The sequence below is a fragment of the Antechinus flavipes genome, chromosome 2, assembly GCF_016432865.1.
Source record: "Antechinus flavipes isolate AdamAnt ecotype Samford, QLD, Australia chromosome 2, AdamAnt_v2, whole genome shotgun sequence".
NCBI lineage: Eukaryota > Metazoa > Chordata > Mammalia > Dasyuromorphia > Dasyuridae > Antechinus > Antechinus flavipes.
In genome coordinates this window covers 618,105,472-618,124,324 of record NC_067399.1, presented here as the reverse complement: position 1 = coordinate 618,124,324, position 18,853 = coordinate 618,105,472, and the positions used below count along the sequence as shown (strand labels likewise).

Here is an 18,853-nt window from a genome sequence, read left to right as displayed (position 1 = left end):
GGGAAGAGGAGCACGGGAGGAACTCAACACAAAGGCATAGAGACATAAAACTGAGCATAACATATACAGAACAAGTAAGACAATGTAGCAGGCCCATTGAGAGTGATGATATAAAGAAAGAAGAGTAAAAAAAAAAAGGGAGTGACCTACTTAGGAGTTTAGATTTGAACTGAGGAAATCTCTGGAGTTTATTTAGTTGGAGGAGGAGTGGGTGGATGACATGGTAAAACCCGTAATTTTAAAAAATCATTTTGGCAGCTGAGTGGAAGATGAATTAGAATAAAAAGGTACTGGAGTCGTAAAAATCAACTAAGAGGAAATTTCAATGGTATAGGTATTTCAAGACCTCATTAGGAAGGATGCAAGAGACACCCAACAGTGTTTCTATTTGGACTGCCATTTTCATGGCATATTGGAAGTTCATGCAATGAAACTGAGCACTGCTTGAGCAGATAGAGTTAATGTGTGCAATGTGTATATGTAATATATATACATATATATGTAATATATTGAATTTGATTAAAAATAATTGAAATGGAGCTAGGGAATTTTATAAGATCATAGATCCAGACTTGGAAGGGACTTCAAAGGCAATTTCATCCAAACTTACCATTTCACAGTTTAGGAAAGTGAGAAGTAGGTATGATAAGTGTTGTCCATTATCACATTTGTAAGATGTTAGATATTGAATTTAAGCCTGGATCTCTGACTCTAGAGATAGTGTTCCTTCTACTAAAATGAAATGCAGAATGACTGATTTAGAGCTACAGGTTTTCCTTTTAGTAAATTCAAGGAATATTTCATATCAACTTTTTTTGTTTGGGTGATAAATATATTTTAATATAATAACTTTTTATCTTTCAAAATATATACAAAGATAGTTTTCAACATCCATCCTTGCAGAACCTTGTGTTCCAAATTTTTCACCCTCCCTCTACCACTCTCCCCTCCCCTAGACAGCAAGTAATCTGATATAGGTTAAGTATATGCAATTTTTCTAAACATATTTTCACATTTGTCATGCTATGTGAGAAAAATCACATCAAAAGGGGAAAAGTGAGAAAAAAACAAGCAAACAATAACAACAACAAAATGATGAAAATTCTATGCTTTGATTCACACTTAGTCTCCATAATTCTCTCTCGATCCTGTCAGCTCTTTCCATCACAAGTCTATGGGAATTGCCTTGAATCATCTCATTTGTTGAAAAGAACCAAGTCCATCACAGTTGTTCATCATATAATCTTTTTGTTGTTGTACGCAATGTTTTATTGGTTCTATTCATTTCAATAAGCATCAGTTGATGTAAGTCTTTCCAGGATTTTCTGAAATCATCCTGCTGGTCATTTCTTATAGAACAATAATATTCCATTACATTCATATACCATAACTTATTCAGCCATTCCCCAGCTGATGGGCATCCACTCAGTTTTCAGTTCTTTGTTATTCCAAAAATGGCTGCCACAAACATTTTTGCACTTATAGGTCCCTTTCCCTTCTTCAATATCTCTTTAGGATACAAGCCCAGTAGAAACATTGCTGGATCAAAGGGTAGGCACAGTTGAATAGCCCTTTGGGCATAGACTTTTGGGCTGCTCCTGGGGGCAGCTAGGTGGTTCAGTGGTTAGAGCACCAGCTCTGAAGTCAGGAGGACCTGAGTTCAAATCTGGTGTCAGACACTTAACACTTCCTAGCTGTGTGAGCCTGGGCAAGTCACTTAACCCCAATTACCTCAGATGAAAAAAAAATTGCTCTCCAAAATGGTTGGATAAGTCTACATGATATCAACTTCTAGACTAAAATTAAGAAACGAGTAGGAAAAGTTTCTTTTTTTCAAGCTATTTGAACATAGACAACTTGGCACATGACAAAATTGCATATATATTAGAGAAGATTCATGTGTCAGAGAAACCTTGATTAACCACTCAAAAATGCCATTCATGACAAAATCACATAAGGTACTCCCTTATTGGTTAATTACCAAAGTTGTTCTCTTTCTTTGGGTAGGTTTATGGAAGATAGTACGTATGATGGTGTGGGTTAAATACTCCCACTGAAACACCTCATATTCACATGGGATATTCATCAAGTGAATTATAATATTTGTCAAGCTTGTAAATGGAAAAAAGAAAAAAAGCATTTCTAAAATATTTTACCTGACTGGTGAAAATGATAGCACTATCTTTAAAAAGAAAATTAAATCTTTAATTTATACTACACATAATAAAATGGCACTTTCATTCTCTGTGTGAACAAATGGCTGCTGATATTTTAATCTATTATTTTAGAAAGTTTCTTTTATGTTCCAAAATTACTAATATGCTAATATATTGAACCAAAAGAACCAGTCATGAATATCACGAAAGCTTGAAATTAAGTTAATGAAGAGGTCATTTGACATGTGGAAGGGAGATGGTAAGAGGAGAATATCTCAAGGCAAGAAATTGTCCAGCGTGAGAAATTTGTGCCACACCCTGTAGTATCATTTAAAAGTAATTATTCCTTTAAGGAAGAAGGCAAGAATAGGATTTGGTGGGAGAGACAGAGGGTAGAACTATGGACTTACACAATCATTTTCTAAGTGTCATCTTTGACATTATAATAACTTCCCTGGCTTCCTTTAATTCCCAACTAAAATCCAATGTTCTGCAGAAATCCTTTCCAAACTCCTCTTAATTTTAGTGCTATCCTGCTATTAATTATTTTCTATTTTCCCCATATGTAGCTTATTATACATAATTGTTCTCTGGTTATCTTCCCTTTTGGACTGTGAGCTCCTTGAGGACAGAGACTGTTTTGTACTTCTTTTTACATCCCTAGCACTTACCATGGTGCCTGGTACATAATAGATAATTAATAAATGTGCATTGATAGATTAGCTGAGAATTTTCTTACCTAATGTCCTAAGGGAATGAGGCTTATTTGCAAAGCCTAGAGTTTCTCTAGAAACCAAAGACAGAAGTCAACAAGCATTTATCAAGCACTTAATATGTGCTAGGCAATGAGCTAAGTGTTAGGAATACAAATACAAGCAAAAAAAAAAAATACACACTGTCAAGAGAATTTTAAACGTAGTCCAGACCGTTCTGGTTTCTAACCTGTGAATGGCCAGAACCAAACAAAGCAGGGCAGAGGCAGGTGTATCAGGAGCCAAATGGTTTAATTAATTTCAGAGTGAGGAAAGTAGTTTTTCAAACCAAAGTCCCCCCAGAAGGAATTGATCATAGACAAAGTCTGGAAGAAAAGTTAGGAGTTCGGACTAGAGAAGAATGACTGCCCAAGATCATATGAGCAGTAAATAATAAAGGTAAATCCAATAACTCCAAATCCAATTACATTGACCTCATTGATCAGGTTCCATTCATCAAGCCATGAGTTAATGCCCAAATGAACCCAAAGCAGTTGTAGAAAATGAAATTGGACACTCTTTCCCTTCCAGTTCAGTCCTCCCATTTGGGTAAAATTCACTTCTGAACCTTATTCAGGCACTTCATTTACAGATCCATAGGCTAAAAGTCCTAATGATTTCATTGTTTTCATATAGTTGACCAAAATCTAGGCAGTTTCCCTGTTATTGACTTTTCTAATAACTTAAACTTACAATTAACATTGTAATTCACTTTATTTTCATTTAATTTTTGAAAGGAAGTCAGAACAAATAAACTTTAGAACAGTTCAGGTGTGGATACGTGATGAAAGCAGCAGCATGAGTTAAGTACCTGGCTTAGTATTCCCTTCTGTATTTGGAGACTAGCCAATAGGCAGGCCAGTGGGAAAGGGACAGACCACCCACGTGGTTTCAGCTGTCCCTGCCAGATACTACAGGTCTCCTGAGAGTCAGACTTCATACCAGTTAGTTATCAGTGGGGCAAAGCAGAGCATCTGGCTATCATGAGGTAGAAAGCACTCAAAGAGCAAGCCAATGAGCTCAATATCCTTGCTGGTTCTGTTCTATACATTCCTGTTGGCTCTGTTCATTGTGGTTTTCTAATTGGGTAGCGTTGAGAGCAAACTACAGGGAAAACTAGCTCTGGGTTGAAATGCTGGAAACCAACTCATGCTATACTTGCAGCTATACAGGACCCTCTCCTTTTCCTTTTTCTGAATGAGCGTTTTGTTTTCCCTGAAAGCAAGTCCCTCTGGCTCAAGATAGGACCATTTTGCTGATATCAGATATTTAATAAATGATTATTGACTCAAATTGTCTTATCTGCATTCCCTGAATGAGGTTCTGCTGATATACATGTGCTGTAGCAAGTGGGAAGTCTTCAGAGAGCAGCTGGGTAGTAGAACTCTCTAGTACAGGTATTCTGTGATGAGGTTTGGCTCACAGCCTATTTGTTGTCTGAGACTGAGCTAGTTGAGATCCTACCTTTTATGGTCAATGGGAACATAATGAGAGAGCTTAGTTGAATCTGGCAGGTACATCTAAGACTATGGTGAAGTCATAAAATATGTTTAATGTCCCTTTCCACACCAAAGTTTGGGGACATGGGGATGGGATCATATCAAAAGAGGTTATCAGAAAACCTTTTTATTTGGTTTCAGTAAAAATCAATTGCTAAAGTTTTTTTTTTCCTTAAAGGTCTCTATCTTTCTTAACTCTCCTGAGCTTGTTCCCCACCCAGACACCTCATCTTGGTGTTTAGTTTATTAGCAGACACATTCCCTGTAGCTGAATTTGTTAAGAAGGTGGAGTTTTTTATTTAAAAAAAATAACTTTCAATAAACTCAGCTCCCATGACAAGTATCAGCCTGCTGCTTACACTTGTGGCTGAGTTACAAAACCCTGAGGAGAGCTGCTGACAGATGTAGCTATAGCAGAGCCAGGGGGAGCTGCTATTTTTAGTCAAATTCTTTGCCTAAAACGTTGCTCAGGAACAAAATAGTTATATTTTAGGAACAGAAGGAGGAGACATCTCAGGGTAAAGGGCAAGACTGCAGGACATCAATTTTCATTGTGAGGCATGTTTTCACTCTGCATGCAATGCATTTATTAGTATCTACTATCTGTTTGTACCATACTAAGTTTTGGGAGTACAAAGACAAAAATAATGATAGCAACTGCACTCAAAAGCTCACATTATGTTGTGTATATATTATTACTTTATCTATATTATAAATATATATTTATATATACATATAACATAACTTTATAATATTCTAAGTACTTTCTAATTGTGGACATTTGGGTCAAGGAGTGCAAATCTCTAGTAAGAAAATTAAAATTAAGATTCATCAGACTCATTTTTAGTTGGAGAAACTTGTGTGTGGAAATGATAAGCAATTCACATCTTATATCAGTAAACTGTCTTAATAGATTTAATTTTATAGGAACCCTAGAGATCACCACATCTAATCCTTCTCATTTAACTTATAAGGAAAGTAAGACTGAGAGAATTAAAATGACTTGATCAAGATCACATAAGTAGTAAGTAGAAAAACCAAAAGTTAAAGCCAGATTCTATGACTATAATTAATTATACTATGCTATACTAGAATTTAACTTTACAAATTTTCAATTTGTGAAGATTCAGCTTAGACCACTAAACAATACACTCCTCTCACAGTTCTAGTACTTAAATGTGAAACTGTGATATGATGCTCAGTCCTGGGAATTGACTAGGATGTCAGTGTCAACTGTTCTAAACTGAATTCCTGTTTCTGGATTAGGAAAAAGACCTTTCAGAGAATGAAGTGTACAGTGCCGAAGAGAAATGGAATCTCAATTTTCTGAAGTCCTAGCATTCAAAGTCCTTTTAGAGATTTCATCAGACCAGAAGACTTGGTGTTCCCATGTGACACAGACACTGAAAATTATTGGGAAGATGAAGATGATTCACCAGTTCATGGGGTTATACCTTACATAATACAAAAAACAATGGTTGGTTACTTAAAAAAAAATAAACCAAAATAAAAAAATCATGATGTTCTAGAAAGAGATCAAAAGCTATCCAGTAGGTATAGGACTATGAAGATACACAATTTTAGTGTACCCTCAGAACTTACCACATCATCTAAACTTTCAGAGACCTGTCCAGAGTACTGAACTGTCTTTGTTTGAAGTGATCTCTGATCCAAATGACCAGAACTTTCTATTTCTGATCTACTACCACCTCCCTTGCATATCTTGAACCTGGTATCCTGACCTTATCTCATGTAATCCAAATTATACCCAACTTGACTTCAACTTCCCCACTTAATCTTGCAACTTTCACTAATCTTGGTAATTGAAGTTTCCAGAAAGCACTGTATGATGGAAAGAGCTGAACATGGAGTCCCAAGATCATAATTTAACTTCAACATTGACTAGCCATGTGACCTTGGGCAAATTTATTAGCTTCTCTGTACCTGATTCCTCATTTTTTAAAAATGGGAATAATAATGTTCAGATTGTTAAAGAAAATGCTTTTTAAATTTTATGGCACCATACTTATTTGGGCTGATACTATTCCCAAGAGGTCTATGGGGAGACATATGGTGAGTATGATAGGTTAAGTCATGAACTAAAAATAGTAAGTGGTATGAAAGACATAATCAAAAAACATATATTCAAAAGTAAATAGATTTGTTATATAGCAAAAGTGAAGGAGAATAGATGAGCAGCCCAAGAGTTGGACTGGTATCCATAAAACATTAAAGTACTTGGAGGAAAATCTCCTGCTTTATGTATGTAGAATCAAGCAAAACAAATGTCTACACTGGTCATGTCTAAAAAAGTATATGTGTCAATTATGCAGCATAATTTGAGAAAGTAAAGAACACTACAAAAGTAAAGAAACTGAGGTAGGATACAGGAGGTTTATATTTGAAAAATTTCTATCAGATAGAAGTATGTAGATTTGGAGTAATAGCCCAAGCAAAAGCAGAGATGACCATGAGAGCACTAATTCATCAAAGTATTGCTCCTGACACTCATTTAGAATCTTAGAAATGAAACAGAGAGAAAAATAATTTCTTTCATTGCAAATAGTTTAGTGTCTAGGATCAGAGTAGTTTATGAAAGACTGGAAAACAATCTTTTTCAAAAAAATGTCAATTGCACTAGCTTTGGTGCTTATGTAATACAGATCTGACCAATGAGAACCAAATCCTTAGAGTAAGCATAATCCTCTGTGACTGGTTCCATCTCACATGGAGGTTTAGTAAGCATGTATGATGGAGGAGCTTCCCTCCCAACCCCCATTGGAGAACACTCTCAGGTAACCTCTAACTGTTTCTTGGAAGCTTAATATGCAGTAATAAAAAGTATTTATTTTAATTGGCTGCTGAGTGTGCATTCTTAGCTAGAACTGAGTGTGCATAGAAAAGGTTAAGTTCATATCCCTTTGGTCTCTTTCCTCACAACTGGAAGTTTCTTAGTGACGATGAAGAACTGTAAAAAAAAAAAAAATTAGCCCTCTCTTCCACTTAGCCACCATATGTTCATGAATACATGGTGTCTCCATTTCTATTTCTTCCCTTCATCCAACTCTTAGGTAAATAAGTATTATGAAAGAATTGCTAAAGAAGTTGATGAGACTAGGAGATCTTACTAACAAAGTATTCATTGCCACTATAGACATAGACTTAATGCAAACAAAATATAGATTTTGGCAAAGAATGAACTAGAACACATAAGCAGAGATTGTGGGTTTTAAACATTCAAATAAGATACTTTTCCTTTGTAAATTGATGAAACATTTTATTCAGATCAGAGTATTCTATCATACTAAGCAAAAATGTTCAAGCAAGACTGATATTAATTAATCTTCAGCAGAAAGATTTTATCATGGATAAAAAAAATCTAGAAGACCCGAGAGAAATTTAATCTCAGTTATTTACTAGCTCTATGACACTAAGCAAATCACAATTTCTGTCACAAAGCAATTAGCACATTGCCTAGCACATAGTAGGCACTTAATAAATGTTTGTTTTCTGCCTTTTATATCTCTCCAGTTTATAGCATAATGATTTTCACATTATTGTAGACCATAAATGCTTATTAAAATTTAATTTGAACCTCAAATGTGAAAGCAAAAAATGAATAAGCTTTTATATAGCACCCACTATATGCCAGCCACTATGCTAAAAACTTTACAACTATTTTCTTGTTTGACCCTCACAACAAACTGGCAAGGTAGCTACTCTTATCATCCCTACTTTATAGTTGAGGAACTGAGGCAAAGAGAGATTAAGTCATTTAAGGAGATAATTTGGAGGGATTTATTGGAGAATATGGGCCAGGTCCCTGGATGTTTTGCTGGCAGTGATATAGACCAAAAGTCCTTAACTCTTTTAGAGTATAAATTTGTTTGTCAGTCTAGTGAAGCCAAAAATTCCCTTTTTCAGAAAAATAATCCTAAATGAATAAAAATATATAAGATTACAAAGGTAACATATTAAACTGAAATGCAGATATCAAAATATGTTTTAAAACAAGTACAGAGATCAAAAGTTAAGAATCTCTGCTTTGGAGGCATACCCTGAGTAATGTGGAGAAAACCAAAACCCTAGATCATTTTGGACCAAATAGAAATATACAGTTGGTAAACATTTATCTTGTGGAAATGGACCCAGAATTTACTACTGTTAATATCTCCATTTAGTTTTTGGTCATTTCTGACTTTACAATTAAAATTCAACTCAATCCAATAGACCTTACATGCCCACGTTGTGCTAGGTGCTGGAGATACATAGACCAAAACAACAACAACAACAACAACAACAATAACAAAAAAAAAAAAAAAAGCCCTAACTTTAGGGAATTAACCTGCTCTGGGAGATGCAGAATACAAAAGCTTGAATTGACAAACAAGCTTTTTTTAGCCTCCATCAAGGTCTTAACAACAAGATGGTTGCAAAAGCATCAATATTTTCAGTCTCTGGGGTTGACCTATACCCGTAGCAACAGTCATGCTTGTGGGGTAAGAGGAAGAAAATAGAAGAAAAGAGAGGTGAGGAACTCCTAATTTACCAGAAGAAAGCTTACCTCTACCCTTTGAAGTGTTTAAGTAATGCTGGAAGGCTGCTCCTGTCAGCAACACTGGGCCCTGATGAAAGTACTTTTAACACCTGATTTAAAAGGAGGAGGGATTATTTTTCTTTGCAATTACCCAGATTGTATATATTGTGATCTCAGCTCAAACATAGAAATGGACAGTCAAGCAAAACTTCCACTGAGAAGCTGGCCCCACAAAGGAATTTGGAGGGTTTGGATATAAAGGAAATGTTCCCTGAATGCTTGACTGACCTTCCTTGTGTCCAAAGATCCCAGGGAGAAGTTACTCTCATTGATTGGTGCTTTGCCTGCAGATATTAATTACACTAGTTATCAGGTATGAGTCTCTGTTATCTTCTCTGCTTCTGAAAGGGAAAAAAATGGTCCAAGAGATGCAGGGAGAGGTGGAAAAAATGGGTTAAATAGTAAACTAGGAACTCTGGCATAAACTCCATAGCTATAAATTGGCTAAATAACTTATTACGAATAAGTTTATTCCAAAAACTTAGATGCGAAGGAAGACCATAGTTGCTCCTTTGTTTCTAGGACTGGGACAAAGAAAAGGAGAGTTTATTTAGATCCTTACACATTTGGAGTTTGGATGGCCTGAAAACCAAAGATCTTATCAAGCTATTTCATGGGTGGGGAGTTTCTCTAAGATAGCACTCCACCCACACCTTCAACTCAGAAAGATCAGATGAAACTTCTCAAAGGAAAATCAACTAATGCTTCCATCATCTCCAATATGGATGCTTTTATCCCCATAATTTATTTTCAAGACTAAATTTTTTTTACATAATTCTGATGCCTTTCTTCATCTTTTTTCCAGTTTTACATAATTTCTCAAATATTTTTTTAGGAAAATCATAAAATAAATGCAGTTTATTCATTTTTCTTAGCTTAGATCTGTGATTTTATTGGTTTAGGGAATTGCCAATAAAGAAAGTCCCTCCTCCACTGATTGAGACCTGCTCTGCACAACTCATAGTCTGAAAAGGTTGTCCAGAACACTGAAAATTATATGACTTCCTCAAGATCACACAAACAAAAATATAGTTAATATAAAGAAAATAAACCCAGGTTCTTGGTTTTTTAATTGCTTCATATTCCCAGACCTTAGTATAATCCTTTACACATAGAAAGTATTTAATGAATCGCTATTGTGTTTGATTTCTGACTCAGATAGATCTACTATTCCGATGCTATCAAATTGTGCCCCAAATTAGGATTTAGCATGCAAGAAGTTTTTGGACATGAGGAAAAACTATAAAGGGACTTGAATGTTAGTGATTCAAAATATTGGGTGCTTTCCCGGTCTTTTCAAGAGAGGAGCTTTTTTTATTTTTTTCTAGTCCCTATTATGCATTTTCCTGTGTCCTTCCTTTTAGCAAGTTTGATTTGGTAATAGCTAATTTGTTAATAGTTGATTGATGCTCAACAATATTTTGCCTCCCTATAAAAGGGCAGAGTATTGATATTGCTATATCTTGGGTTGCTTCTCTTCACAGAGTCATTCTTGACTGGAAAATTTCCCATTAGAGCTGCTCAAAAATATAGCACATGCTCTCTCCTTTTCACCTCAACCTATGCCTTTATATGTAGGATGGACCTACCAAGTGACTTCCTCATGATCACAAAGCTATCATCTGAAGATGGAGTTGAGTCTGGATCTCAAGACAGTTTCTGATTAAGAACTCTATCTCTTCCTTATTTTACAGCATATGGTGGATCCATTCCCTTCCTTAGGACTTAGCTTTCTTTTCTATAAAAAGAAGTAAATGGTTGAATTAACTGGGACTAGGATGGAAGTATAGACATGGGTTCTAAAGTTAGAAAATTTGGATTCAAATCCCATTTCTATTCCTTGGTACTGGGGCCTCAGTTTCTTCATCTGTAAAATAATGGGGATGGGGTTAGATTGTCTATAAGGTCCCTTCTAAAAGTAGAAGTATGACCTAAATGACCTCTTAGGTCAATTCTGGATTAAAATTTAGAGTACTATTCTAATGTTCAAAAGTGAATTCTTCAAAGGGGAAGTTAGGACTTTAAGTCCTAACAAAAAAAGGGGGAGTGGGAGAGAGGTACAATATGACAGATGGAATATTTCATATTTATCTGGTTACATGGTTGAATCATACCACTAGAATATGAGTTACTTGAATAACTGGTAAGGTTACTCAACAGTATGGTCTGGTTTTGTTTTGTCTTTTTAGCAATCCCCAGGATCCAATACAATCCAATACAATTATAAAATAGGCACTTAAACAATTCTTGGCTTAGATCAGCATTTTGATTAAGTGAATTTACTCATCCAAACTGCCATTTGAGTTAGGTGGTGAACTTTTACTAGTGTCCTCTTTTGGCTTCTACTCCTACCCTTTCTGTCATCCAAATGAACAGACTATTTGCCTTGCACATGCTTAATCCCTGTGTTGGGCTAGGGAACAGGAAAAGATCTTGCTGAAATTGTCCCAAGGCAGCACAGTGTCTAGTTGATAAACCGAGGATAGAACATTAGGAGATTAGTGTTTAAGTCAACTCCGTTTTGAGAATCCGAGGAGGAAGGGGAAAAGATTATTATTAGTTTGTGCCAATTCCTAGGGATTTGTCCTTGTTTTGAATGAAATGTACTATTAAAAAAAAAAGTGTAGTTCCTCCAGTTAAGAAGTATTTATTAAACATATAGGTCAGGTACAGCTAAGTACTAGGAGTACCAAGAAAGACAAAAAGGGTCTCAGCCCTCTAACAGATTGGTTTTTTTTACCTTTTCCCACATCTCAGAAATCCTTCAGTCCCCAAATGAAGCAGGAAGATATCATTCATTCCATACATTCCTGTTAAGTCTTTAATTTCACCAATTATTGTGATTCCTAAATGTAAGATGGTAAAGAATTGAATCATTTTGTCCTTACACATTTTTATTAAAAAAAAAAAAAAGTGGGATAGAGGGTGCAAGGATAATAATTCTTGGAAATTCACTCAGCAACTCCAATCATCCCAAAATAAAAAAGCTCAAACAGCTCTCTAAGAAAGAACCCAACTAATACTTATAGTTATAAGCTTCTCCAACCCACCACATCTTAAATATCTTTCCTTTTTATACTGGGTGCCTGCTTAGGGGTTGAATTCAGTTAATTGTAGGTTCTGTCCTCCAACACTGTTTACCACTTGTCTGTGGAGGCAGCCAGGAAACAGCTCCAAGGATCTGTGCCTATTTCAGCCCCAGCCGCCATCCTGAATGAAGGCGCAGCACAAATAAATGCCCTGATAGAGCACCTGTCATAGAGTGAGCTTAATGTACTTTACAGACGTGACCTCATCACCATTCCCAGAATCCTTGGGTGGAAAGGGACATTGAGACAACAGAGAAGGTACCAACTTCTAAAATCTCTCTGCCAATGGTGAGTGCACCAAGATACAACCTAATAAAGAAAAGATTCTGAGGAGCATGAATAAGCTTGTCCCATCATTTACCTGACCATTCAGAGGGAGAAATACTTAAAAACAAAACCAGGAAAACTATTTCTAAGCCACAACTGCAGTAGCTGAAAAATATCCATAAGAAGAGACTAAAATGAACATGGGCATCTGGCTATTTTTAACTTCCAGAGCTCAAGCACTAGATAAAATCTATGGAATTATCACACATTTATTATTTATATGTTCAATACAAATTGCTGTTTTATATTCCAGAGAGGAAAAACAAATATATGTAACAGTTGCTATCCTCAGGAAGTTTACATTCTACTAGAGAAAAAAATCATGTAAACAGATTAATGGGTAAGGGGTAGGTGTGGGGAGAAATGAAAAATACTAGAAACTAGGGAGATTTGTGTCTCAATACACAATTGATAAGGTTTGGAATACCCATTATTCAGTACAAGGAAACATCAAGTACATAACAAGACAATATAACAAGACTAGTTTTAGTGGTCGTACTTAAAGAATGGTAATCACAGAGAATCTAATTGGACCTAGGTAAAATAGATATTCCAAATTAGTAAAGAGTAATGGGTTTTTTAAAACAGGGTTTTTATGTGGGTCAAGTGGAGCCAGACATTGGGGAAATGATATAGAGGAATTTGGACCTGATTCATGCTAATAAGAAGTTGGAAAATTCCTGGGGAATTATTAACCACTCATTGGTGGGCAAGAAGCTTTGGACAGTTCCTGTTTGTCTTATTCTAACAGGGTGATTTAGGGTTTTGAACTTTTCCAGGACTTCTTCATTTAGCTGGATAGAAAGGTCTTAATAATCTGGAACAACTTTTATTAGCTTAGAGCATCTAAGTGGGTCTTAAGGGAAGCTAAAACTTCTAAGAGGTTGCAGAGAAGATCCAGTAAATTTGGGGTAGATAGAGAGTTTGAGTAATGGCACAGATAGTGACAATAGAATAAAGAGCCACATTAAGAGCAGTATCTTGAATCAAACTGAGGAGTATATATTTTATTTTATTGTTATGCTTTTGTTGAGGCAATTGGGGTTAAGTGACTTGCCCAGGGTCATACAGTTAGGAAGTGTTAAGTATCTGAGGCCAGATTTGAACTCAGGTCCTCCTAACTTCAGGGTTGGTGCTCTATCTTCTGCACCAACTAGCTGCCCCCTTCAAGAGTATATATATTTTATTCCCAAAAAACTATGAAGTCACTGGTATTCTTGAGTCAGTCTGTCCTAATTGCATTATTCTCACTCTAAAATTCAACAGTTCATACAAGATAGGGCCCTACAAGAAGAGAAATCTGCTTAGCTATCCAAAGAATCACACTCTCACTATGTATTCCTGGTTTCCATACTCGGTTATACTCTTGAAAAAAAAAAAAAACTCCTAGTGAGCTTGTGGAATTTACCTTTCAGCCCCCAGAGAATCCCAGAAAACATCCATAGGCTAGCTCCATCCTGTTGCCTCCTCCCCCTCCCATTCTTTGGGAGTTGGATTCCACAAGAATTTAAGCCGAGAGATCCTATATTAAATATCTCCACCTCTCTCCATCTACATCCCAACATTGCTGTGAGGGAAAAGTGAAATAATAATTTTAAGCATTTTGCAAACCTTAAAAGTGTTATATAAATGCTGGTGATTTATTCTGGGAGTGGGAACTGGATCTGTGATTTCACTGGTATAAGGAACTTATGAATGAAGAAACTCTGTCAATGCAGTTCAGCACCAGCTAGGGCAGTGAAAATGACTTGTCCAGGGTTACACAACATATTGTCAAGAAAAGGACTTGAACCCTTCCGGGCTTCTTTTAATCATTTCAGGCTACCTTTCAAGTCTCTGGTTTTACCTCATGTTGCTCATGTATCATGCATGAGGAAAGACTCATTCTTTTTTCTCCATCGTGGAAACTATTAAAGGTCACAGCATTACAACAGATTGTATTCTATTTCTTTGTGATCACCCTGTTTGTTGTTCAAGTTAAATTTTTAATACCCTGGTGAATGAGCAATAATCACCTAGAGTTTTCAAATCAATAAGATGGAGATTAGCCTATCATAGTCTTTCCCAACTCTTTTGTTCTGTCAACACCTTTCAAAAAATGTGTTGCAAACCTCCAGGGTAATTCTAAATATTACTCATAATATCTTTCACAATTATTTGCTGCTTAAAGCACCATTAGTCAGTCATTCAATAAACATTTTTAAGCACTTACTATGTGCTAGGCAGAATAGTTTGTATGATCCCCTTGGACCATCATTGAGAATCACTAAATAGAAACTATTGGTCTTCTACAAACCTATAAAGGAAAGTCCTTTAGAGTGAATAGAAGTAGAAGAGAGAAGCTGTTCTTCTATCTAGATCCAGAGGGTATATCACCGAATGTTAAAGAACCCTATTAGAAAACAGAGCTAAATGATAGATGAATCTTCTGGGCAGTGATATACACTATTGTGGTTTTCCTGTATTATTTTCTTCAGCCTGAACTATCACAATCTCCTCCTAATTCAGCTTTCTCTAATGCCTTTTAAAAAGCTAGCCCTTGACAGTTGAAAGAACACTAAACTCAGAGTCAGAATAGAGTTCTGTATGGGGCTTAGGGCAAAGCATTTAATTAAATTCAACAAAGATGTATTAAAAACCTAATGCACAATTAGAGTACTAAGCATTGGAGATTCAAAATTAAGTAAAACAGTATCCATATATTCAAATTTCTTACAAACTATTAACAATAACATCAATTAAAATGTGTGTAAAAGGGGACAAAATTAGGAGAATGAATCATGAGAAACTTGAGATTTTAAACTTCCAGTTTAGCTTAGTTTGGTGGACAATTTTGTGGCAGAGAAGTTAAAAGGAGATAAAGATCATGGGAAACTTCATGGAAAAGGGAGCAGTAGAGATAATCCTAGAAGGGTCCTGGAAGATAGATCTTAGAAGACATCCAGCCTAGGCTTTAGTATCTCCACTGTAAAATGAAAGGGTTGGATGAGATTATTTCTTAAGTCCCTTCCAGGTCTAATGTTAATGATTCTAATCATGATCTATTCAGTAACACTCAATGTTTCTTTCAGTGATGCAGAGGTTAACCTATCCATGATTGCCCATCCAATGCAACTTTTGTCTATGTCCTCCAATAAATTTACCTTAGGGAGTTTATTCAAGACAGCTGAAGTACTTCCTTAAGTTCTCCTGATATCCAATGGATAGGATACCAATGGACCCAATGTAATGGTAGCACATGACCAAACCAACTTCTTCTTTATTAGACTTTTAAATGTTATCCTTTATATCAAATTTCCTTTGCAATCTTTTTATCGTAATATGTTGCAACTCATGTCTCCTAAAGACTTCTCCATTGCTCTTTGGATGATCTCCAACTTTAATTCATTTTTGTTTTGTTTTGTTTTTCTTTTCTTTTCTTTTATAAGATTTTTATTTTCAAAACATATGCATAGCTTTCAAAATTCACCCTTGCAAAACTTTGTGTTCCAAATTTTTTTTTCCCTTACTTTCTCCCAACCCCTCCCCTACATGGCAAGTAATTCAATATATGTTAAACTTATGCAATTCTATATATATTTCCACAATTATCATACTGCACAAGAAAAATCATATCAAAAAGGAAAAAATGAGAAAGAAAACAAATAGCAAGTAAACAACAACAAAAAGAGTGAGAATGTTATGTTATTATCCACATTCAGTCCCCACCATTCTCTCTCTCGATGCAAATGGCTCTCTCCATCACAAGACCATTGGAACTGCCCTAAATCACCTCACTGCCCAATTTAAATTGTTTAAAGTCTATGTGTTCCATGATTTATAGCAATGCAACATTAACTAAGTATGTTGATGGAGTTTTTTTTAAAAGGTCAATTCATGGTAAAAAAAAAAAAAAGCTACAAAGTTGTTTTTTTTTTTTTTTAAATTAGGGGATACCTTTCTTTGACTAGTCTACATATTTTTTTCCATGATAATATCTGCAAAGAATTCAAGGTTTTTAAAAAAACAAGAGTAAAATTCCATTGAAAACTGAGGTCCAAAATAAATATAAATTTGATCTCTTGGTATCTTTTTAATAAGTTTGATATTACAATACCTGATCTACCATCTTAGGGCTTCTGGTTCCTTTTAATAAATTTTCCTAAGAAGAAACATCTCTTTTCAAAACTATGATTTCTTTAAATTGATCACACCTGCCAGGAAATAACATTGCAAGTGATAATGAGAAACTTTTCTGGTAAAGCAATTGCCTGTAATTTGGGAATTTGGGAATACTAGAGGAAACCAGAAGCTTTTAAAAGTTTTGAATCTGGGTTAGGGAATACTGATATTGAGGATCTCAAAGCAACTTGAGATCTTTGTTGGACGCTAAACAAAAGAGATCAGAGTTGTATTATCTGCATGCCAACATAAACAGTTAATGCAAGATTGCAATTACATGGAGACCAGGGGAGGGACTGCTAATATTGGAGCTAGAAGTCATCTCCTGGCACAGTCTGCCTTTCCCTGTTATTAAAACCACCTTGTCTGTGCCAAAATAGGTAAAAAAAAAAATTGCTTTTCAGAATCTAGAAATACTCTTAAATCTGTTGGGAGATAGAAGAGGGGAGAGTATATCAAAAACTTTTGAGATCAACAATCTCTCTGGATTTTGCCATAGTCCTAAAGCGGTTTTCTCACCCTGGAAGATTCTTTCACCCTTCAACCTATTCCTGTTATTAGCCAGTTCCTCCCAGAACCTCCATTTTGAGAAAAGAGTAGGTCAGCCATCTCTCACTTCTCTCCAGGCTCCTTTTAACTCCCCAGACTTTACTACTATATCCTAGTTTGGGAACTTTTTCCTCCAAACTTTTCATCTCTCTCTTACACACATGTCTTATCCAACAAGAAAATAAGCTCCTGGCGCATTTTATCTTCTTTTTTATTCATATTTTTATTCATATTCCCAAGGCTTAAAATATGACTTGGAACAAAATATATATTTAATAAATATCAGTTGTTCATTGACTTTTCTTTATCCAATAGAATATAAGCTCCCTAAGGGCCAATATCTTTTTTCCCACAGAGCTTAGAATAGTGTTTTGCACCTAGTCTAAGAAACAATGAAGTTTGTAGAATTAAATCTTTTTTAATTGGAGCTACATTGAATAGAATCTCTTGTCACATTGGACTCAGATATCATTTTATGAAGCTAGATGCTTTTAAAATAGCTTCTGAAGGTGCAGAAACTTGTTGTTTGGGTCTTACTCCTAATTAAAAACACATTTAATTGATGAATTGTAAAGACCATCTTCTGATTCATAGAATCAGAAGCAACTCTCATGAACTGCTGCCTTACTTAGTAGTTATATTTCTCTGAATTTTCTACTTATGCAAACTTCACTTATAAAGATTGGTTATTTTTGGTGTCATTTCTAAACCTAGGCTTCAACAGAACAAGATAGTTTTTTATTTAAGAAACTAGTAGGCAGAAATGCATTTTAAAATGTAAAATGATAATATATTACATTTATATAACTCCTTCTCATCAAAGGACCTCAAAACCCTTTCATTCAATCCTCTGACAGCAGGACATTAGAGTTAGAATTGGGAACATTATCAAGTACAGATGGGTTTGGAGCAAAGGTAAACAAGTCTGGAAGAGTGTTTCCATTAACACCTTATTCTAGCTATCTTTATGAAAATGCAAACATTTCCCCTTTCCTGAGAAGGTGGCAGTGTTAAGTAATAATAGCCCTTCCCACCCACCCCCCCAAAAAAAATCAGTACTAGTGGGTCAGTCAAGAAGGATATAAGGCCTTCTGAAAAGTCTGAAAACTCTTTGCTATAGAATCAAGGCAAAATACCAAAGAAAGGAGGGGGGAAAGTAATCAAGCCACATCCTCAGGGGAGATCAACTCTTTGGAGGGCTTTTCCCATTGGTATTTGTATATCTCTAGCACTTATCATTGTGCCTTATATCCAATAGCTGCTGTTGTTTGAATTATTGAAAAAGTGAATTTGTCTAGTTCCTCATTTTGCAGCTCCCAGAAATTTCAAAACAAAATAAAATGGATCATTATCATTTAGGTTTGGATGGTTTTTAACCTAATTCTAAACTCAGGTGATATTTTTTAGGTTATCCTGTATATCTCTTATTTGTCTATGGTTGTTTGCATGTTGTCTCCCTCATCAGATGTTAACCTCCTGGAGAAGAGGAATTGTCATTTGCTTTATTTCTAAGCACTTATATCCCCCAATCCTTAGCACAGGGCTTGGCATGCAGTAGGTATTTAATAAATGCTTATTACTTAACAACGGAGATGGGAAAAACTGAAAACTGATTTTCTCCTTTCAATTTCAAACAAATAGCAAAATCCTTGATTGCTTGAGGATCTTTGGATAGGTATTCTGCCCTCTTTCCTTTGTTCAATTGAGCTGTGATCCTATTTGG

At 35.5% G+C, this 18,853-nt stretch overlaps 1 long non-coding RNA gene across 2 annotated transcripts in view; it reads right to left on the bottom strand.

Moving 5' to 3' along the window:
* Window positions 1–18,853, bottom strand: part of LOC127551808 (uncharacterized) — a 127,050-nt gene that overhangs the window by 99,078 nt on the left and 9,119 nt on the right. The window lies entirely within an intron of this gene.